This window comes from Oncorhynchus masou, chromosome 30 (genome assembly GCF_036934945.1).
Source record: "Oncorhynchus masou masou isolate Uvic2021 chromosome 30, UVic_Omas_1.1, whole genome shotgun sequence".
Lineage (NCBI taxonomy): Eukaryota > Metazoa > Chordata > Actinopteri > Salmoniformes > Salmonidae > Oncorhynchus > Oncorhynchus masou.
This window is the reverse complement of record NC_088241.1, coordinates 40226888-40239622: the sequence shown is the minus strand read 5'-3', so window position 1 is coordinate 40239622 and position 12735 is coordinate 40226888. Positions and strand designations below refer to the sequence as shown.

The 12735-nt window shown below is 44.8% G+C and overlaps 1 long non-coding RNA gene across 1 annotated transcript; it reads right to left on the bottom strand.

Annotated features, from left to right (window-relative positions):
* Positions 1-4654: 4654 nt before the first annotated feature.
* Positions 4655-6461, bottom strand: LOC135523159 (uncharacterized). Its single transcript, XR_010452788.1, has 3 exons — positions 6212-6461; positions 5477-5735; positions 4655-5080 (listed from the first exon to the last, which is right to left on the bottom strand). It is a non-coding gene; the product is annotated as an uncharacterized LOC135523159 (long non-coding RNA).
* Positions 6462-12735: the final 6274 nt, after the last annotated feature.

Sequence of the window (12735 nt, the reverse complement as noted above, 5' to 3'; positions counted from 1 at the left end):
AAAAAACAAAGATGGGGTTTTAAAAACATATACAGAAGGAATAAAGATAGTAGCCAAGGATTATTATGGGGAACTGTTTGGAGTAAAGGATGTGTGTGAGGAAACCATGGGGGACGTTTTAACACACATCGACAGGACCTTACCCAACACAGACAACCTAACAAAAGACCTGATGAGGACAGAAATCGACCTACGACTGAAACATTTTAAGAGGGGTAAGTCACCGGGGGAGGATGGCCTCCCCTTGGAATTTTATCTGACCTTTTGGGATGTTTTAGCAGAAGAACTTCTGACTGTTTTTACTGACTCTGAACACCTTGACAGACTACCTGACAGTTTTAGAGTAGGGATCGTAACTATTTTACATAACAAATGACAGGACTGACCTGAAGAACTGAAGACCAATTACCCTTTTAAATTTTGATTTGAAACTTTTACCAAGGTTTTAATACTCAGAATGTTTTCTGTTTTAGGGAAGGTGATTCACCCGGACCAAACCTGTGCCATTCCCGGAAGGAGTATCACTGCCTGCCTGGTACTGATCAGAGATTCCATCTGTTATGTGAGAGACAGAAACATGTGGCTTGTAGTCCTAAATTTAGATTTTGAAAAAGCTTTTGATCAGGTCTCGTACCAGTACCTCTTCAAGGAACTGCAAAAAAATGGCTTCCCGGACAGGTTCTTAGCTTGGGTGGGACTGCTGTATGGGGATATCACCATCAAAATCCTTGTAAATGGGCATTTGTCGAAAGGGGTGGGAGTACACGGCGGCGTCCTTAAGGGCTGTCCGTTATCTCCTCTTCTGTTTGTGGCCTGTATTGGACAACTGGCACAGGTCTTGAGAAGGGACCAACGTATCAGTGGAGTGGGTATTCCGGGGAGTGGGGAGGGGTGACCACCAAGTGCATCTTTTACATGGACAATGTCAATATTTTACGGTCTGACCTTTTATCTGTAGACAGGACCCTGGACAGGGCAGACTGGTACGGGCTCTGAGGTGAGAATGAACAGAGAAAAGACAGAGGCACAATTTTTCAGACTGACCCAGACTTGACCAGACTACTACTAACTGTTAAAATGACTGACATAAGGGTACTAAGAGTAAATTTTGAACGGGAGGGAGAAGGGAGTGGTAATTGGAGTGGGGACTTCGACAGTTGACTTTTGAGAGCAAGGTTTTAAATCATTAAAGCTGTGATTTTACCTGTGCTTTTATTAATCTGTTCTGCTTTATCCCCCCACAAATAACTCTTTTAGCTCTGGGACGGATGCTGTTTTACTTCCTGTGGGGAAGCAAGTGGGAGAGACTGAGAAGGGAGGTGGTCAAGAGGCCCAGGTCCAAGGGGGGGGGGTAAGGCTTGCCTGACCTCTACTTGTTTCTGGGCAGCAGCTACACAGCGTTACATCTCACTCTTGCCACCTCCCCAGTCAACAACAAGACACAGGCCCTCACACGGTTCTGGCTGGGATCTTACCTCAGTACCCTGAGGCTGAGCCCAGACGACCTGCGAGCCCCAGTCTCTTTCCTGCTCCCTACACACTATGCCCAGCTCCAGACACAATTCTATAAGCAGTAAAACACGGGATAGCATGACTAATGTTGTAATGTTCCACGACACTATGAAGCAGGGGGAAGGAGTCAAAGGCACTTACAACCCAAAAAGTTAGAAGGATCGTGAGGCCCCGCTTTCACGGTCTGTATTCATACTGAAAATCAAGATCAAGCGAGCTTTCGCCCTTCTGCTCCACGGGAGGTTTTTGTCACATACACATGGTTAGCAGATGTTAACTAGTGAATCAGGGACACTAAGGGGTAGGGAGGAGCAGTCAGAGGAAGTAATGGACTGGGGGGAAGGAGGTGGAATTGTGAGGGGTCTAGGAGGGGGAGGCAGTTTCTTGGAGGGGATAGTGGTTTTTACAGGTCGTGTTTGCTGGCGTTGGGGTTTGGGTTCTTGGGTGGTCTTCTGGTCTGGTCTCTTGTTGGTCTATTGTTTGTCTGGTCTTTTATGTTTGGTCATGTTTGTCCAGTTTGAGTCATTGTCATCTCAGTTCTGGAGTTGTGAGGAATGGGGTTCTACTGTTTGTTTGGCCTCTCTTTGAAATGTTGGAATAACCAAATACATTTACCTTAAACTTCTAATGACTCTGCTTTATCTTTAATACGCAAAAACCCTGTGAGGTGGAGATTTTGCTGGGGTTGTGTCCCTTTCTCCTCTCTATCTACACTCTATCCTTTTATTTGGACGGACCAAGAGGCAGCAACAGTAACAGTGGCTTGAGCAGCCTTTCTGGTACAGTAGAAAAGGTCAGGAAAGCCTGAAGGACTGAGGAGTACGGAAGTTAACAGTGGCTTGACCGCAGCCCGACCTGACTCCCCAGTCCACGGACCACCCCAGATGCCCCCAGCATTCAGAACCAGCTGCCTGGGGAGGAGATCACAGACTGCAGTCCTTGAGGCGAGTAGAGTGCTGCCGAGGTGAGCCTTACTCTCTCTACCCTTGGCCTGCAGCCCTCAGCACACTCTTTCTCATGCCACCATCGACTAGACCAGGACCAGCAGATGCCAACCACCCGGAATAGACGAGAAGGCATTACCACCAACCTACACCCAGAGGAATGACCAAAGACACTAACCTACGCCTGGAGCGAGCAGACCACAGGAGAGTGCCTCCATTGGCCTACAGGTCACAGGATTCCATGTGTGTCTGCCCGCTCTGAGATTTGTCCTTTCTCTGCCTGCAGGACTGGAGACGACCCAGAAACCATCACCAATCAGCTGAACAAGATGACCAGGAGGAACACAGGAGCAATTCAATGCAACAGAGCAGTAAGTCTGACACTAATCCCCAACAAGGAAGCTACCGAGAGCAGCCACAACAATTACAACACCAGAAACTATAACCCGCCTGGAATTCAAAAGGGCAATTCACCAGAGATGTGATTACTTTGTGCCGTCTGACTTGAACTGAATGGGGAAACCCCAGGGTAACAGGAATAATTTGAAGCCAGTTTCAAAACCCGGCAGTTACTAGAAAAATGTTGGTCAACATTCAGAAAGTGCAAAGATTCAGCCCCGTTTGACAAACTCAGAGCATACCCCCTTTCCGACACAGAGTCTAATGAAGTTGAACACTACAGTTTTCAGAATGAATGCATCCTGGACAAAGTAAATGTATGGACTGGGGCATAAAAATGTCTTGACCTGTTAAGACTGGAACCAATCGGAGTGGGTGTAGTCCAACAACTCCCCAGCCCCATCACACTGGGAAACAACATACTACGGAATGCCAAACTGTGCAGGAACTGGAGTCTAGAAGGGGGTAACGGTATCTCAGAGGGGATAGGGGGTTTTGTGAGATGTGTTTGCTGGCATTGGGGTTTAGGTTTTAGGCTGGTCTTCTGGTCTGGTCTGTTGTTTGTCAGTTTGGGTTGTCATTTAAGACCTAAGGTGATGGGTTCTTCAGGTTCTATGGTCTCTCTTGAAACCGGCTCTCCTTTGACCAGCGGTTTGGAGGGGTGGAGGTGGCAAGGAAAGGATTTGTTAGGGGTTTAGAGGTGGAGGGGCCGATAGGGGTGGAGCCTGTTTCAGGGATATCTTGGGTGGTGACGGGGTGGGGAACATTTCTAGGACATGTTGAGTGATGGTTTGGCTGGTGCCTGTGTCAAGCTCTGGGTATGGGTCTTCATTACTGTTGTCTGCTGGAGTGGGTGGGTGGTTGTGATTTTGGTTATTGGGGATGGTGGTGTGGGTGTTGGCCCTTTCCCTGCCAGCATAGTAATTATCCAGGTTTTTACAAAAGTGGACAATTTTCCACACAGTTTGCAGGGTTGTGTGGAATTATAGTCCGTGATGGAATGGTCCCCTTTACAGATCCTGCAGATGATGGCTGTGCAGGCATTGCAGCCAGATGGCCCAGTTGACCGCTGTTCCTGCACAGTTTGGGATGCTGTAATAGTGGCCCGGGGAGATGTTGGACTCCGCCCATTCCTGTTGGGTCTGGTCTGAATTGAACAAGCCATTTTCGTGCCCCAGTCCTGACGTTGTCTTCTTCCGGAACTCTCCTAGCCACTAACACGAAGGTGGCAAAACGGTGTAACTAAACTTCTTTGCCATACTCTTGGATGGTTTCTTGTGGAATTGGACTGTAACTACTTTGGATTCTGTGTCAGAGTGGAATTGTTGTGAACTTGTTAAATGGGAGCTTGTCTTACAGTGTTCTTGTAACTGGGGAGCCTTGAAACTGGCTTCAAATTATTAATTTGGCACTGGGGTTTCACCAGGCAGTTCAGGTCAGACGGCATAAAGTCCATATCTCTTTGAAGAACTGCCCTGCTGAATTCCAGACTGATCATGGTTTCTGGTCTGACGGCTGTTGTTGTTGTTGCTGCTGCTGTTGAAGTTGCTCCTGCTCCCCGGCAATTGACAGCTCCATTCTCGGCAACCTCCTTGATGGAGATTAGTGTCAGCCTCTTCGCGTTGTAGTGGCACATCGCTCCTAGGTTCATCCCGATCATCTTGTTCAGCGTTTGTGACATAGTATATATTAATTTGGCTTTTCTAAATTATTTTGACCAGGTGCAACTAGTAACAAGCCAATTTTCAACACAATTGGCTCAATGCTTTATTTCCCTATATATCACTATATCAGACAACTATTCATTACATATACAGATCTCATGCACTTATGAAAGCATCATTAACACTACATAAGTATCAGTATTTAAAAGTAACAGTTCATAACAATACAACACATTAACATTTACTCTCATGGGTTTCCAGAAAATAACTAACTGAAAGCAACTGCTCAGTCTTCTGATCTGAGCGGTTGGGTGATAACACAATAACCCAGCATGAACAACAAACCTTGCTCTTTTTAAGGAAAACAACCATACTATGGTAAAACCTGTTATGGCTGCAACCCTTTGTTCTCAATTTCCGCCTGAAGACATACCCAAATCTAACTGCCTGTATCTCAGCCCCAGAGGCAAGGGTATGCATATTGTTGGTATCATTTGAATGGAAACATTCTGAAGTTTGTGGAAATGTTAATTGAATGTAGGAGAATATAACACAGTAGATCTGGTGGAAAAAAAGAGAAAGAAAGAGAATACGTTTTCTGTTTTTTATTGTTGTAGTATCATCTTTCACATGTACTAGAATAGCCACACAGTCAGATAGGATGCTGGAGATCATTTTGATGGATAACACAAGAGGGCATCTGTAGGTGTGCAAAGCTTGAGAATGATAACTTCAGGAATGGGTGAGCTACATGACATTTAGCATGAAGTCACCCAGGTGTCCCACACAAGTTCCCCAAATGTACCCAAGTGGCCGAATTGGTGAAATTACCTATAACTATATAAAGCAGTGCAAATAACAATATACAACATATCAAAAAGCAATTCTAACACACACACAGACAAAAAAATGTTTCAAAAAATATTAGAAAATAAATATAAAAAAAACAGTACACACCCCTTGGAAGTCCTCGTCATAATATTTTGTTGCCTGTGCCATGTCCCATAGCAGTCTCTTTCTGATGTAAAGCAGAGGCAAACTGAACAAGTGGTGCATTTCATGTGACACAGAACACAACGACGCCTCCATGCTGTGCCCTTTTGGCTCTGAGGCACAGTCATGCCTGCAGTAATGAACTGTGGCATATGAACACCACTGGTGGCACAGGTAGAGCGGGCTGCTTGGCACCGGGGCCTCCCAGTCGGAGTCGCTATCACTGTGAAAGAAAACATTTAAAAAAAGATTTGTATTGTATGAGCCTTTTATCACCACATAAAATAAACATATATGTATTGATTGTATAGAGCAGAGGGAACAGTCACTCGTGTTCCATTCAACTCCGGCCATTGTTGTGTATATATATATATATGTAAAGCGAAGTCAAAATCTAAAGTAAAAGTGAAAGTGAGACATATATATATATATATATATATATATATATATATATATATATATATATACACATACATACATACATATATATATATATATATGTATGTCTCACTTTCACTTTTACTTTAGAGTTTGATATATATATATATATATATATATACACACACACACACACACACACCCAAACAAACCAACGCACAAAAACAAACTACACATTTCATAGCAAAAAAAAAATATATATATATTTTTTATATATAATATATATATTTTTATATTTCATAAAACGGGATTAGCACTTACCCGTCCAGAAGTACGTCCTGTCCTTGCAGAAACAGCAGCTCAGTTCGTTTGAATCATAACACTCCAAGATTCCTCAAACAAAAAATCTGTCTCACTTTCACTTTTACTTTAGAGTTTGACTTCGCTTTACATAAAGTATTTGCCAGGATATCTTCAATTAAATCGTTGAAACTACAACTTTCCGAAATACAGCTGCGCGTAAAAAGCCTTATAGCAACCCCTCTGATCATCAAGGCGAAATGGAGTTCCCTGCGCGATTACAACCAAGGAATTGTGGTCCAACCCCAAACCATTACATACTGGCATTTACCTCAGCTCATTGGCAATCTACCCAGCTAGATTTCAAGAAGATCAGTGGTCATTGGGCAGAAATATAGTCAATCAATGAAGCTTCGCTAAAATTATTGGTGCGTCAGGTAGTCATTTATCGTTGTCTTCAAATCAGCTCACTTCGGTCAATTCTCCCTGCAAAAAAAACAACGTTGTTTGACTGTTTTGCAAACATCCAGAGGAATGCACTGAAACCCACCATGACTATATAAATGATTGTTTACATGGGCGAATCACGCCGAATGCTCCGTAAAAAAATGATAGAGATGGAATTCCCGGCACAAATAGTTTACAAAATGTTTAGATTTAGGCTATAAAAATGGATTTTATCAAAGAAAACCGCACTTCATTCGATCAATGGGATACTCAGGAAGAGAAATAAGAGCAAGATATCAGAATGTAAGTCATAATTTTACCTTCAGATGTGAAAGTCTAAAAACTGTCATGGCAGAAAATGTTTCTGTTCTTGATTGCTCTTCTCAAACAAAAGCATGGGATTTGTTCTCTCTAATAGCTATTTTAAATTGGAAAACGTAGTTTGATTACCAAGATTCTAATCTTTTGAAGGGTGTAAGACACTTGCATTTTCAAGAATGTTTAATGTTACGAAATTGTATTTTTAGTTGTCACTCTGAAATTTCCCCTGATGTTTAACCAATGCTTGCAACCAAGTAGTTGTGTAAAGGATTTCCTCGTCTTCGTCTGAGGAGGAGTAAGGATTGGACCAAAACGCAGTGTGGTAAGCGTCCATATTTATTTATTCAAAAACACAACTGAACACTGGAACAAAATAATAAACATGAATCAACGAAACCGAAACCAAAAATAAACACCCACGAAACCCAGGTGGAAAAAGGCTACCTAAGTATGATTCTCAATAAAAGACAACTGCCTCTGATTGAGAACCATACTAGGCCGAACACAAAAACCAACATAGAAAAACAAACATAGGCTGCCCACCCCAACTCACGCCCTGACCATACTTAAACAAAGACAAAACAAAGGAACTAAGGTCAGAACCTGACAGTACCCCCCCCCAAAAGTGCGGACTCCGGCCACAAAATCTGAACCAATAGGGGAGGGTCTGGGTGGGCACCTGTCCGCGGTGGCGGCTCTGGCGCGGGACGTGGACCCAACTTCACCATAGTTTTTGTCCGCCTCCTCAACCGCCCCTGTGGCCCATTATGAGCGGCGACCCTCGCCGCCGACCTCGGACTGGTAACCCTCGCCATGGGTCCTGAATGGACCGGAGATTCCGGCAGCGCCGGACAGGCGGGAGACTCCGGCAGCGCCGGACAGGAGGGAGCTCCTGTAGGGAGGAGACAGAGAGATAGCCTGGTGCGTGGGGCTGCCGCAGGGCCCACCAGTCTGGGGAGACCTATAGGAGGCCTGGTGCATGGAGGAGGCACCGGATGGACCGGGCTGTAGGGGAGCACTGGAGCTATGGTGCGCAGCCTTTGCACCACTCCAGGCTGGATGCCCACTTTAGCCCGGACCATCCTGAGTGCAGGCACAGTTTGAACCAGGCTGTGGGTAAGCACTGGAGCTCTGGTGCATACCACTCACACCTCTCCCTTCGGCTCAATACCCACATTCGCCCGGCACGGCATAGAACGCATTGCACCCTCCCAGCGCCTTGGAGACACAGCAGGCAGCGCTGGTGCAGGATACCCTGGACCGAAACGGCGTACTGGAGACCAAACATGCTGCACTGGCACAACACGCCCTGGCTGGATGCCTACTCTCGCATGGTTCTTGCGGGGGGCTGGCCTATAGCCCACCGGGTTATGAGCGCGTACTGGTGACACCGTGCGTTTGACCGCATAATACGGTGCTTGACCAGCACTGCGCTTCTTCCGATAAACACGAGGAGTGGGCAGAGTGAGGAGTGGGCTCAGGTCTCCAACCTGACTCTGCCCACTCCTCGTGTGCACCTCCCAAAACATTTTTCAGGGGGCTGCCTCCCGTGCCTGTCGCGCTGCCATGCTGCCTCCTCATATCACCGCCGCTCAGCTTTCGCTGCCTCCAGCTCTGCCTTGGGGTGGCGATATTCCCCAGCCTGTGCCCAGGGTCCCTTGCCGTCAACTATCTCCTCCCATGTCCAGGAGTCCGGAGATCGCTGCTACCCGAATCCATATTGATTAATTCAAAAACACAACTGAACACTGGAACAAAATAATAAACGTGAATCAATGAAACCGAAACAGTTCTGTAAGGTGACAACACACACTAGACAGAAAATAAACACCCACGAAACCCAGGTGGAAAAAGGCTACCTAAGTATGATTCTCAGAGACAACTAACGACACTTGCATCTGATTGAGAACCATACTTGGCCGAACACAAAAACCAACATAGAAAAACCAACATAGACTGCCCACCCCAACTCACGCCCTGGCCATACTAAAAACAAAGACAAAACAAAGGAACTAAGGGCAGAACGTGACAAGTTGGGTCCTCAAAACATTCCAGCTTTTTTTTTTTTAGAGTATCACATTTGCCTACCAAACTGAGTATTTCTCTTCCACTGATAAGGAAGACATGCTCTGCATGGGTGGGGCATATTATATTCCCTCCCCTCTACCCTATTTATTATTCCTATCCACAAGTCATCTATCATCTCCCATTACAATACAGTTACTTTACGACCCCCCTATCACCCTGTGACCTTCACCAGGGAAAGTCCAGTGCATATGACTTCCTTTGACCTTTTATGCCATTCAGTGTTTAATTGTCAGATGCTCAAGGCTTAAACAAACATCAAAAGCCTCCTCTGAGTGGGCACAGGGTGTACAACTGTGACACTATATCTCAGCTCTCAGAGTAGGAGGTTACCAGTTAAACCTCCCTCCATGTTCCTACTAAACTAATTATTCTGTGTTACCAGAGCAGCTGGAAAACAGAGTAGCATTGTCAAATATTACAATGTGATCTCTGACTCTGAACTTCTTCTATTCTTCCTCTCAATATTCCCCTCGCTCTCTTTCCTAACTACCTGCCCTCTAACTATAGTCCTTGTGTAACGGCTGTCGTAGGTGGAAGAAGGAGAGGACCAAGGTCCAGCGTGGTACGTGTTCATGATCTTTTAATTACACTGAACACTAGAACAAAAATGGAACAAACGAAACAGTCCTGTCTGGGACAGAGACCAAAAAAAAACAACTACCCACTACTCAAAGGCGAAACCAGGCTGCCTAAGTATGGTTCTCAATCAGAGACAACGATTGACAGCTGCCTCTGATTGGGAAGCATACCAGGCCAAACACATAGAAATACAAACATAGAACAAAACATAGAATGCCCAACCCAACTCACGCCCTGACCAACCTAAAATAGAGAAATAAATAAAGGAACTAAGGTCAGGACGTGACACCTTGTCCTTTCATACTTGAATGAGGAAGGTTGTTTGATCTTAAAGGGAAGGTGACTTTTACTTTTATTCTATACTTAAAGGCAGTCCGTGAAGGATGACTAGTGACGACATCATCACCTTCCTCCTCCTTGTCCTCTTTTTTGTCCCTTTTGTCACCTTATTCTCTATATAGTGCACTACATAGGAAATATGGTGTCATTTGGGAGGCACAGAATTTTGACCATGACCATGACCATCCCAAGGCCGGCAGGCAGATATATCGAGGAGTGTTATTGTATGTATTCTCCTTTCTCTCAGTGGAGATAGGTTCCCCAGGGCTGGAGGCCTTTTCTTGATCCTGCAGTGATACCAAGGATTTACTGGGGGCTCTTGTGATTAGCCAGAGGGGAAATGGGGAAACGGGGCAATCTCAGCCAGCAGTCCCACATCAGATGCACACATTCAGACACACGCCAAAGACATACACACAAATAAAAATACAAACACACACATACACACACCCCCATGCAAATGTTGTTTATACTCCTCTGTTGATGAGAAACTTTAAAGGTTATGTAAACTGCTGCTTTGTTGTTTTGTATTGTGTAAACTCAGCATATGAATATGCATATTTTACAACCTTGGAAATCAGCATATCCTCTGGAACAAAATCTAAGTTCCTTAATATTGAAAATTACTATTTTGATTCCCTTAAGACCCTTATCCTTGCAGACATAAAACTTCAGATGCATAATATTAAATTACGTTTGATACTTTATTCATTTATCAGACACTCTTATCCAGAGCGACTTACAGTTAGTGCATTCATCTTAAGATAGCTAGGTGGGACAAACATATCAAAGTCATGGAAAGCACATTTTTCCATCTGTTGTCAAAATGGGAAAGATGTTTTGACTTTGTGGCTACGTTATCTAGTAGAAATTGGTCCAAGTGACCAATATAAAAATCATTCTGTCATTTCCTGGTTGCTAAAATTCAACATTGTTCGCCCAATTCCAGTTTGTGTGAAAAAACAAGCACTGCATAATGTAGTGAATCATTGTACCATCTAAATTGCTGTGATTAGCGGGTGTGAGGGTGATGCGGGATTATTTAAGATGCTCTTTGAAGAATTAGGGTTTCAGATGTTTTCAGAACATTCACAAGGATCAGGGGGAAGCTGGTTCCACCATTGGGGTGTCAGGACAGAGAATAACTTGGACTGGGCAATGCAGGAGGTGCTCTCCCAGAGGGGTGGGAGGGCCAAGAGAACAGAGGTAGCATAACGGAGAACAACACGAAATTAGTTGTGTTATCTGCATATTTATGATAGGAGAGACCTTGAACAAAGTGACTTGGTGTATAGAGAGAAGAGGAGAGAGACTCAAATTGAGCCCTGGTGGACACCAGTAGTGAAAGTATGTGGTGCAGACACATATCATCATCTGGTAGGATCGGCCTGCCAGGTAGGATGAGATCCAAGAGTGTGCAGAGCCTGGGACACCCAGCCACCAGACAGTGGATAAGAACATCTGGTGGTGCAAGGTATCGAAGGCACGAGAGCGCCTCCATGACACAGAAAAGCATTCTCAGTTGAGTGAAGCTTGAAGCCTGACTGTTAAGGGTCAAAAAGATTGTTCTGAGAGAGTTGGTCAGAGACAACACACTCAAGTGTTTTGGAAAGAAAAGAAAGAAGGTATACCATTATGTCATTTTTGAAGTAAGATTTTGATTCAGAGAGGACACAGCCAGTGGTCAGGGATCAGTTGATGGAGGAGGGAATGTGAGAAGGTGTCCAGAGATGGTCTGGAGAACGCAGAAGGGGATATGACCTCACTAGTAACATGAATTCATCTGGAGAGAGAGGGGAGAAAGAGGTCAAGGCGTAAGTTAGTTCTGTGTAAGTGAGACCAGTGGAATCAATAGGCTGAGTATATGAGGAGCGGATGTCGTCAACCTTATTTCAAAGTGGTTGACAAAGTTGTCCGCAGAGGGGGGGTGGTGGGGTGGTGGAGAATTAAGGAGAGGGCAGAAGAAAGGAAATCTTTTCCTATAACTTTTCATATACCTATGGTTAGAGGGAGAAGTTTCACATTTAGAATGAGATAAAGTGGCTTTAGCAGCAGATACAAAAGAAGAGTAGGTAGAGGAGGGAGTGAAATGATGATAGGTCCTCCGGAAGTTTAGTTTTACTTGTTTTTGCTCAGCTGCCCAGAGCACTGTTCTGTAAGCTCTTAAAGAGTCACTCAGCCACGGAGCAGGATGGGCAGGCCGAGCCGGCCGGCAGGAAAGGACACCTTGCAAGTCATAGGATGCGGAAATGGAGGAGAGTAGCATCAAATAGACAGAATCAGAAGACAGAAGGGAGAAGGATTTAGCAGAAGGGAGAAGGATTTAGCTGAAGGGAAAGGTGATAGGGTAGAAGAAGAGAGAGTAGTGGGGATGAGAGAGCAAAAGTAGCAATGGAAAATGACCATCTGGGTAGGGCAGCGTTTTCCCAAAGTCGGTCCTCAAGGACCCCAGTGAGATTTGTAGGTGAACAGCCTCTAGTGCAGATAAGGTCAATCGTATTGCCTGCTTTGTGAGTGGGTAGGGTCTGGGAATGGGTGAGGTCAAAAGAGACAAGGAGGAGAAAGAAACAGTTGGAAAGAAAATAATCGAAGGTAGATGTCAGGAGGTTAAGGTCACCCAGTACAAAGTGTGGTGAGCGACATCATCAGGAAATCTGATTATCAGTGTCAAGCTCATTGATGAACTCTCTAAGGGAACCTGGTGGGCGATAGATGACAATGTTAAGCTTGACTGGACAAGTGACAGTGACATGACAGTGACAGCATGGAAT